This window comes from Mytilus trossulus, chromosome 1 (genome assembly GCF_036588685.1).
Source record: "Mytilus trossulus isolate FHL-02 chromosome 1, PNRI_Mtr1.1.1.hap1, whole genome shotgun sequence".
Classification (NCBI taxonomy): domain Eukaryota; kingdom Metazoa; phylum Mollusca; class Bivalvia; order Mytilida; family Mytilidae; genus Mytilus; species Mytilus trossulus.
Window position 1 is genome coordinate 51,639,345 of NC_086373.1, and position 8,261 is coordinate 51,647,605.

The 8,261-nt window shown below is 32.7% G+C and overlaps 1 protein-coding gene across 1 annotated transcript in view; it reads left to right on the forward strand.

Moving 5' to 3' along the window:
* Positions 1–8,261, forward strand: part of LOC134727030 (metallothionein 20-II-like) — a 108,924-nt gene that overhangs the window by 38,992 nt on the left and 61,671 nt on the right. The gene's annotated exons all lie outside the window — the stretch shown is intronic.

Consider the following 8,261-nt stretch of genomic DNA (forward strand, 5'->3'; position numbering starts at 1 on the left):
AAAATCTGGACATTCACTCTGAAGTTTGCCTATTTCAATGGGTATGATATCAGATGTTGTTAATTCTGCAACTAAAGGTGATGTGCTTTTAGGCTGATCAGAATAGACAAAAGTAACTTCAAGATAAGGATTTTCAGAATGGTCAATAGCATGAATAGTAGGTATGACATCTTCAGGTTCAGGTATATCAGATTCTTTTGTGACTGGATATTCACGTCTAGAAAGACAATCAGCAACGACATTTGTTTTACCTTGTCTGTATAAAATTTCCATGTCATATCCTTGCAATAAAACTGACCATCTGGCTAAGCGACCAGTAGATTGTTTGATGTTGTTCAGAAATTTGAGAGCATTGTGATCTGTATATACTTTGAAATGTTTGTATGCTAGGTAAACATGATAAGTTTTGACACCTTCCAATATAGCTAGACATTCATGCTCACTAGCTGACCATTTCCTCTCTGCTTCCGTTAAACTTCGACCACCATAAGCTATAACTTTTTCTTGACCTTCAGAATCTAATTGAGCAAGAAAATAACCAATGGCTGTGCCGCTGGCATCAGTGGTAAGAATAAAGTCTTTCGACATGTCAGGATAAGCAAGAATAGGAGATGAGATCAGAGTTTTCTTGAGTTTATCAAAAGCAACTTGACAATCCTCTGTCCATTCAAAAGGTACATTGTCCTTAGTCAGATTATGCAAAGGACCTGCAATGTGGCTATACCCTTGAACAAATTTTCTGTAATAATTACAGAGACCTAAGAAACTTCTGACTTGTTTTTCAGTTTTTGGAACTGGGAAGTTTTCTACAGTTTCAATTTTAGATTTGTCAACTTCAACACCTTTCTTTGAAACTTTATGGCATAGATAAATCACTTCTTTGCGTGCAAACTGACATTTGCTAGGTTTGAGAGTGAGGTTTGCAGCTTTCAATCTGTCAAAAACCAGCTGAAGATGTTTTAAATGATCTTCAAATGTTTTACTAAAGACAAGTATGTCATCTACATAGGCTAGAGCAATTTGGTAATTGAGACGATGAAGAACCTGAGTCAAAAGATGTTGAAAAGAAGATGGTGCTGCTGATAAACCAAAAGGAAGCCTTTTCCACTGATAAACACCACTAGGAGTGACAAAGGCAGATTTATGAGCTGTAGCTGGGTCTAACTGACACTGCCAGTATCCGGACAAAAGATCTAAAGTTGTGAAAATCTGCGCTTGTGAGCGTCCTAAGGAGTCAAGAACATCCTCCATGCGAGGCAAAGGAAAAAACTTGGGACGTGACACCTTATTAAGCGAGCGAAAATCACAACAGAACCTTAGTTCCCCAGATTTCTTTTTACACATGACTACAGGTGCAGCCCATTCACTTGTGGACTCTTCTATGATACCGTGTTCAAGCATTTTGTCAATTTGTTTGTTCATTTCTTCTAGAACTGGTGGAGATTGTCTGTAAAATCTTTTTCGTATTGGTGGCGCATCACCTGTGTCAATGTTATGTTTGTATAGATTTGTATTTCCTAGTTCACTAAGATCTTTGGCAAAAACTTGTCTATTTTTAGATAGAAATGCTTGGAGAATAGTTTTTTGATCATCAGACAGATCTGAATCACTGAAATCAAAGTCTAAGATGTCACCCTGGCCATCAGATTTAGAATTCTGAGTTTTCTTATCAACTTGAGTGTTTGTTAAAGAAGTGATAGATTTAGAGTCAACTGCAGAAACTGATGCAACAACAAAGTTAGCTGGCAAATGAATAGTTTTTTCTGTAGGGTTCATCAATCTCATGTAAGAATTGCCAGTGTCATCAAGTTGAACAATGCACTTTGCCCCAGCTAATGATTGACTTGGTAATGTGTGCAAGGGTTCTAAAAGAGCTGTTTGGTTTCGTTAATTGGACACTTTGACTGGAATGTCAACTTGATGTAATGCTTTGATGTTAATGTGTCTTTTTGTGCGAGCTAAACCATTGTTTAACTCTACAGAATGTACAAGTTTTTCATCAGTGTCTGGTTCTGGTATAAACAGAGTGTTAGTGGGACAATCAATGATTGCTCCATTTTCAGTAAGAAAGTCAAATCCAAGAATCATACTCTGTTGCATTTTGGAGAAGACGTGAAAACGATAGACAAAAGAAATATTTCCTATAGTAAAAGGCAAAAGGATAAGTCCTAAAATGGGATGGTGCTCACCCCCAACACCTACAGCATCTTGTATTCTTGTTCGCTGAATTTGTTTGAGATCAATGTTTAGAGATTTGAGTAAATTTACTGAGCAACAGCTAATAGCTGCTCCTGTGTCAACCAAAGTTTTTACATTGTTACCTTTAACTGTAACATGAACTGTGTTGCCATTCAATTTTGACAACTGTGCAATTTCTGGTAATCTAAAATTTTCAGTTTTATGTGTTTGTTTTCTGTTTTGGTGTTGTCTCTCTTGCCTTTGTTTTGTCTGTCAATAACCACTCCTGTAATTTGATTGTTGTCGTGGTGGCCAGTTTTGTGAATTTGATTGTTGTCTTGGTTGCCAGTTTTGTGAATTTGATTGATGTCTTGGTTGCCAGTTTTGTGAATTTGCCTTTCGTTCATCTAATTCTTTCTTATCACATACCTCTTTAAAATGACCAAACTTGTGACAATAAAAACATTCAACATTGTATGCTGGGCATTTTCTCCTATCAAATACATGTGACTTACCACAAAACTTGCATTTGGTCAGTGACTGCTGCCTTGATCCTCTATAATTTTGACTGTAATTTTGCCTGTTTTGATCCCCATGAGGTACACCCACTGCCATCACTTGTTCTTGAAAAACTGATCTAATACCCTCTACTAAAGAAGAACATAAATCATTAATAGAATGAACATTATTAACACTTTCTACATTTGATTTTTGAACTTTTTGTGTAGATATATTTGTATTGTTTGTGTTTACATCACTAGCTTTACATTCTGCTACACTAGTTGCGAGGTAGATCGCTTCTCTCAATTCATTAATTGTTTTCGGATCTTTCCCTACCACAAATGGTTTGATATCTGGGTTAAGCCCATTTTTGCATAACCCAACAATTGTCTGTTCGCTAATGTTCTGTGCACCACTTGCTAGGTTTTGCACTCTAGTAAGGTACTGTATACTGGTCTCATGTGGATGTTGTTTTAGGCGGTACAACTCATTGTTCGTTTTGTGGTGCTTAAATCTGTCAAGAAAAGCAGCTTTCAAATTTGTGAGATCATCACGAGTTGCTGTTGGTAATGAGTGATACCATGTTGAGGCTTGTCCCTCAAAGTGAAATGAAAATGCAGCTAAAGCTGCCTCATTCTGATAATTTTGAAGCTTAATATAATTTTCAAACATGGTCCACCAAATGGCAGGAACCTGGCTATTTTCATCATGAAAATGGGCTAAATTTATACTCGACATTACTCTTTTTGTATTAGTTGTCAAACCTATAGGATTAATTGGCACTATTTGTTGTTCAGCTTCTGGTTCTATTTCTGCTTCTATCTGGTTATTTGCTGATGGTTCTTTTTCGGTTGTGCTGACAATATCTGCAATGTCTGATTGATCAGCGTCTTGTAGATTTTCTGTAATGTTGAGCAGAATCTCCTCTAGATTTGCGGAGTATATGTCCTCGGCGGCTTGTGCTTTGGCCCTTGTATTGTAATTGGACTGTGTTGCCCCTGTCGTTGACTTGGCACCAGCTGTGTTTTTGTATGGCATGTAGATAGTAGAGCTAGGTAACAGGAAAGAGTCAGTCCTCTACCAATTTGTGAACGTGGAATAGTTCGTTTTTGTTGGTTTGTTGGTATTTGGCTATAATTGCTGGAATGAAAAACCAATTCTTTGTAAAATAATAGATCTTTATTAATTGCTGGTCAATGTTCAAGTGTATACATGATAAACAATACATAATAAGTTCATACATATATAAATTGAAATAAACAATAATAATTTAAATTGAATGCAGAATAATATAACGATGGAAAATATATATTCGCATTATAAAACAATAAAGATAAAATTGGGGAGCTAACTAGCTCAATTAAATTAATGTGCTGATGCCAAATAATGTCAACATGAGTGAGACAAGGGCCTCTTTTTGAATTTTAATAAAGTGTTGCTATGGTAACCAAATTATTCACTTTAAAACTAAGTTAAATTAATGATGCGTAAACAGAACATTATTACGTTAAACACAAGAATATAAAAACATGATAATAATAAACCACAATGTAATCTGGACCATAAAAATGCATATGGAACAAAAGAGAGAAATGCCCTTTATTTTCTCATTCTGACTTTAAAACAAACATTTATACATGTTTCAAACGCATACTTTAACTGTCTAAATTATTAAAATAATATACACAACTCTGGTTGTTACCTTTTAGCCTTCATAGTTAATAAAATACACATTCTCAATAATTTTGCATTTGACGCTGTTTATTTTTTTCTTAAAAATGGGAGATAACTCTTTAAGATATAGCTAATACCGCTATGTTAATTGAAATAAATAATGGAATGAAACGTACAATAACTACTTGCGCTTTATGATCATATTCAATATAACTACTAAATAACTCAATAAAAATACCAACGCTAAATAATATTTACACGATAAAGTAAATGACTAATATAAGTAAGTCTTGTCTTTCAAATATTTAAACATTACAAACTATCCAAATATGTACGAAGTCGCTTTATTTAAAAAATACAAGTTTTGTTTCATTCCCAGGTGAGGCCCAATCAAGGTAAAATAATTATGTACACAAAGGAAAATATCTCATAAACCCTGTCACTGGCCCCATGTCACCTAAGAGCTCAAATCTAGGATAGCGTGGTCTTAATCCGGACATGCTAATCCAACATATTGTTAAAGGTTACATAATATTTGCTATCGCTAATAGATAATATACTATACTCTAATTTATAGCTTTTGTAATTCTTTTGTAGAAAAATGTCAAATAATAGCTATTTTAATTCTTTGTCAAATTCTTGTATTCTATATAATCTCTTTTAAAATTAACTTATAAAAGTTGGGTGACATGACCACAGTGAAATTCTTTTATTTATAAAATAAATCAAAACTCATTTCTATTAAAACTATAGTAAAAATGTGTAAAAGATCTATAAGAAAAGTGATGGTGCATTTTCCCCTATCACAGCTTGCTCAATTTCTGCTTCTTTCATATTTTCTCTTATTTGGAGGCTGTCTATATGTTTATTGATGTAAGCAGAATACCATTCTTTGTCTACTTTGTCCAAATTAATTCTTTTTGTAATTTTGTTGCTATTTTGCGCATGACTGTTATTTAAGCTTTCATAAGTGAATTTGGTACTCATACGAATTGGGTGATGATCGGATGTGTTTTCTGTCACGTGGTTGAGTACTTGTTTGTTGTCAAATTCGTTTTCTGGCAGGTTGTGCAGAAAATAGTGGTAACAAGACAAATCGGCACCCAGACAGATCCCAATACAAATATAAAACAATCGATGAAATAGAAAAAATAAGGTCCACAATCATTATGGTCATTTATCTATATATGTACAATATATTCTTATGTTATTAATATTAACCGGACTTGTTTGTAACACCTTTTTCGAGTATTGTATGTGTTTTGTCACTTTTGTATATTGTGTTTGCAATTTACATGTATCCCTCAGTGTGTCTCTTTTTGCATTAAACTGATAAAGTATAATATACTATATAGTTCCTGTGTATTGACAGTTATCTATTGCCACGAGCCAGAACGAGCTAATAAACATATAATAACTAATTGGATTATAATTAGTAGCCAGACAATTGAATTAACCTGATTGGGAATGTTTAACTGATTGGTAATTTTTAACTCTGAATATATTACATATAACGATATGAAATAAAGTACAATTTGCAATATATCTATATATATAAAATATACATGTAGTTTGATTGACGATGAATTTGTGTTTGAGGTGTTCCAAGAGATCAGTACAGACAGGCTGTAAAAGACCATGCTCAGCTAGAGTGGAAGTGTGTCACATGCACTGAGGTAAAAATTACAATATATTTTTTTTTGAGACATCTATCCACAAAAGACCATGCAAAATGACATAAACATTAACAACTAAAGGTAACCGTACGGTCTTCAACAATGAACAAAGCCCATACCGCATAGTCAGCTATAAAAGGCCCTGACAAGACAATGTAAAACTATTAAAACGAGAAAACTGACGGCCGTATTTAGGTAAAAAATTACTTGGTACAGGCACATACATAAATAATGTGTTAAATATATGATTATATAAATTTATGTTACGATATTCTGATTTTCAATTCATATTTATAATTAATGCATGTACTACGGGGCGCCGAATGGGACTCTTGTGGTTTTGTACAAAATTCAATTCTGTCAGAAGAAAATCATTTTTGTCTTACAAAACTATGTGCTACAGACTTGTTTTGTGAGAACTTCAATTTTGTGATGACAAAATTCATTTGTGTAGACAAAATTCATTTTTGTAGACAAAATTCATTTTTGTAGACAAAATTCATATTTGTCATGACAAAAGTCAATTTTGTCTAACAGGTATGCAAATATAAACATATTTGAATACACAATTGACTTTTGTTACCTGATATGGAAATTAAATCACAAAAGTCAATTGTGTGAGACAAAATTGACTTTTGTGAGACAAAATTCAATTTTGTGAGACAAAAGTCAATTTTGTCAATTTTGTTCAGACAAAATTCAATTTTGTCAATTTTGTTGAGACAAAAGTCAATTTTGTTAATTTTGTTCAGACAAAAGTCAATTTTGTCAATTTTGTTAAGACAAAAATCAATTTTGTCAATTTTGTTGAGACAAAAGTCAATTTTGTTAATTGTGTTAAAGTCAATTTTGTCAATTTTGTTGAGACAAAAGTCAATTTTGTCAATTTTGTTGAGACAAAAGTCAATTTGGTGACGACAAAATTCATTTTTGTGACGACAAAGTTCAATTTTGTAACAACAAAATTGACTTTTATGAGACAAAATTGACTTTCGTGAGACAAAATTGACTTTCGTGAGACAAAAATCAATTTTGTTGAGACAAAATTCAATTTTGTCAATTTTGTTGAGACAAAATTCAATTTTATCAATTTTGTTCAATTTTGTCTCACAAAAGTCAATTTTGTCAATTTTGTTGATCACATTGGTCAATTTTGTCTCACAAAAGTCAATTTTGTCAATTTTGTCTCACAAAAGTCAATTTTGTCAATTTTGTCTCATAAAAGTCAATTTTGTCAATTTTGTTGAGACAAAAGTCAATTTTGTCAATTTTGTCTCACAAAATTCAATTTTGTGTAACAAAAGTCGATTTTGTATGTAAATTAGTTCACAGAAACCAAACTAAACTAATTTGAATACAAAATTGACTTTTGTCGCCCAATTTTCAAATTAGGTAACAAAAGTCAAGTCTGTGTATCAAAAATGAATTTTGACATGACAAAAGTGACTTTTGTCCGCTGATAGATAATTTTGTATGACAAAATTTTAAATTTGTAGTATGATACAAATTTTGTTAAACTGAACTCATTTTTGTTGAACAAAAGTCACTTTTGTCCGTACAAAATTGAATTTTGAGTACAAAACCACAAGAGTCCCATTCGGCGCCCCGTATGTACAAGTATTCAATGATTTGTTTTATTGTAGATTATTGATGAAGACCCTTCGATAGTTATAGACCGTTCATTTGACATCCCTGAGCAAGTACAAGAAGATTCCATAGCAGATGAGTCTATAGGTGACATTCCAGAAGATGACCCAGCAGTCCATTACCAGACCATTGAAGAAGGCAGCAACCGGGGCAAACGTTAACTGTGCGACTCAGACGGCTTCAACTACACAGTTAAGGTATGTAGTTATTTATTAAAATTAAATTATGAAACATCAGATAATTTTAACACAAAATTAAATGTGGAGGTGAGGTATGGTTAACAATGAGACACTATAGGCTAAATAGCATAACAACTTTAGGTCATTTTATGGCCTTCAGCAATTAGCATATCCTATACTGCATAGTCGGCTATAAGAGATTAGCACCAAATCATACATTTTATACAATAGCAAAATTTTATACAATAGCAAAATAATAGCAAAATTTTATACAATAGCAAAATTTTATACAATAGCAAAATAATATAAAACACTGCAAGTATAATTTTTATTGGATATATACACATTTATATATAGTCGGCTGTAAGAGAGTATCTGCTATTATTAACTTTTACAATTTAAAAAA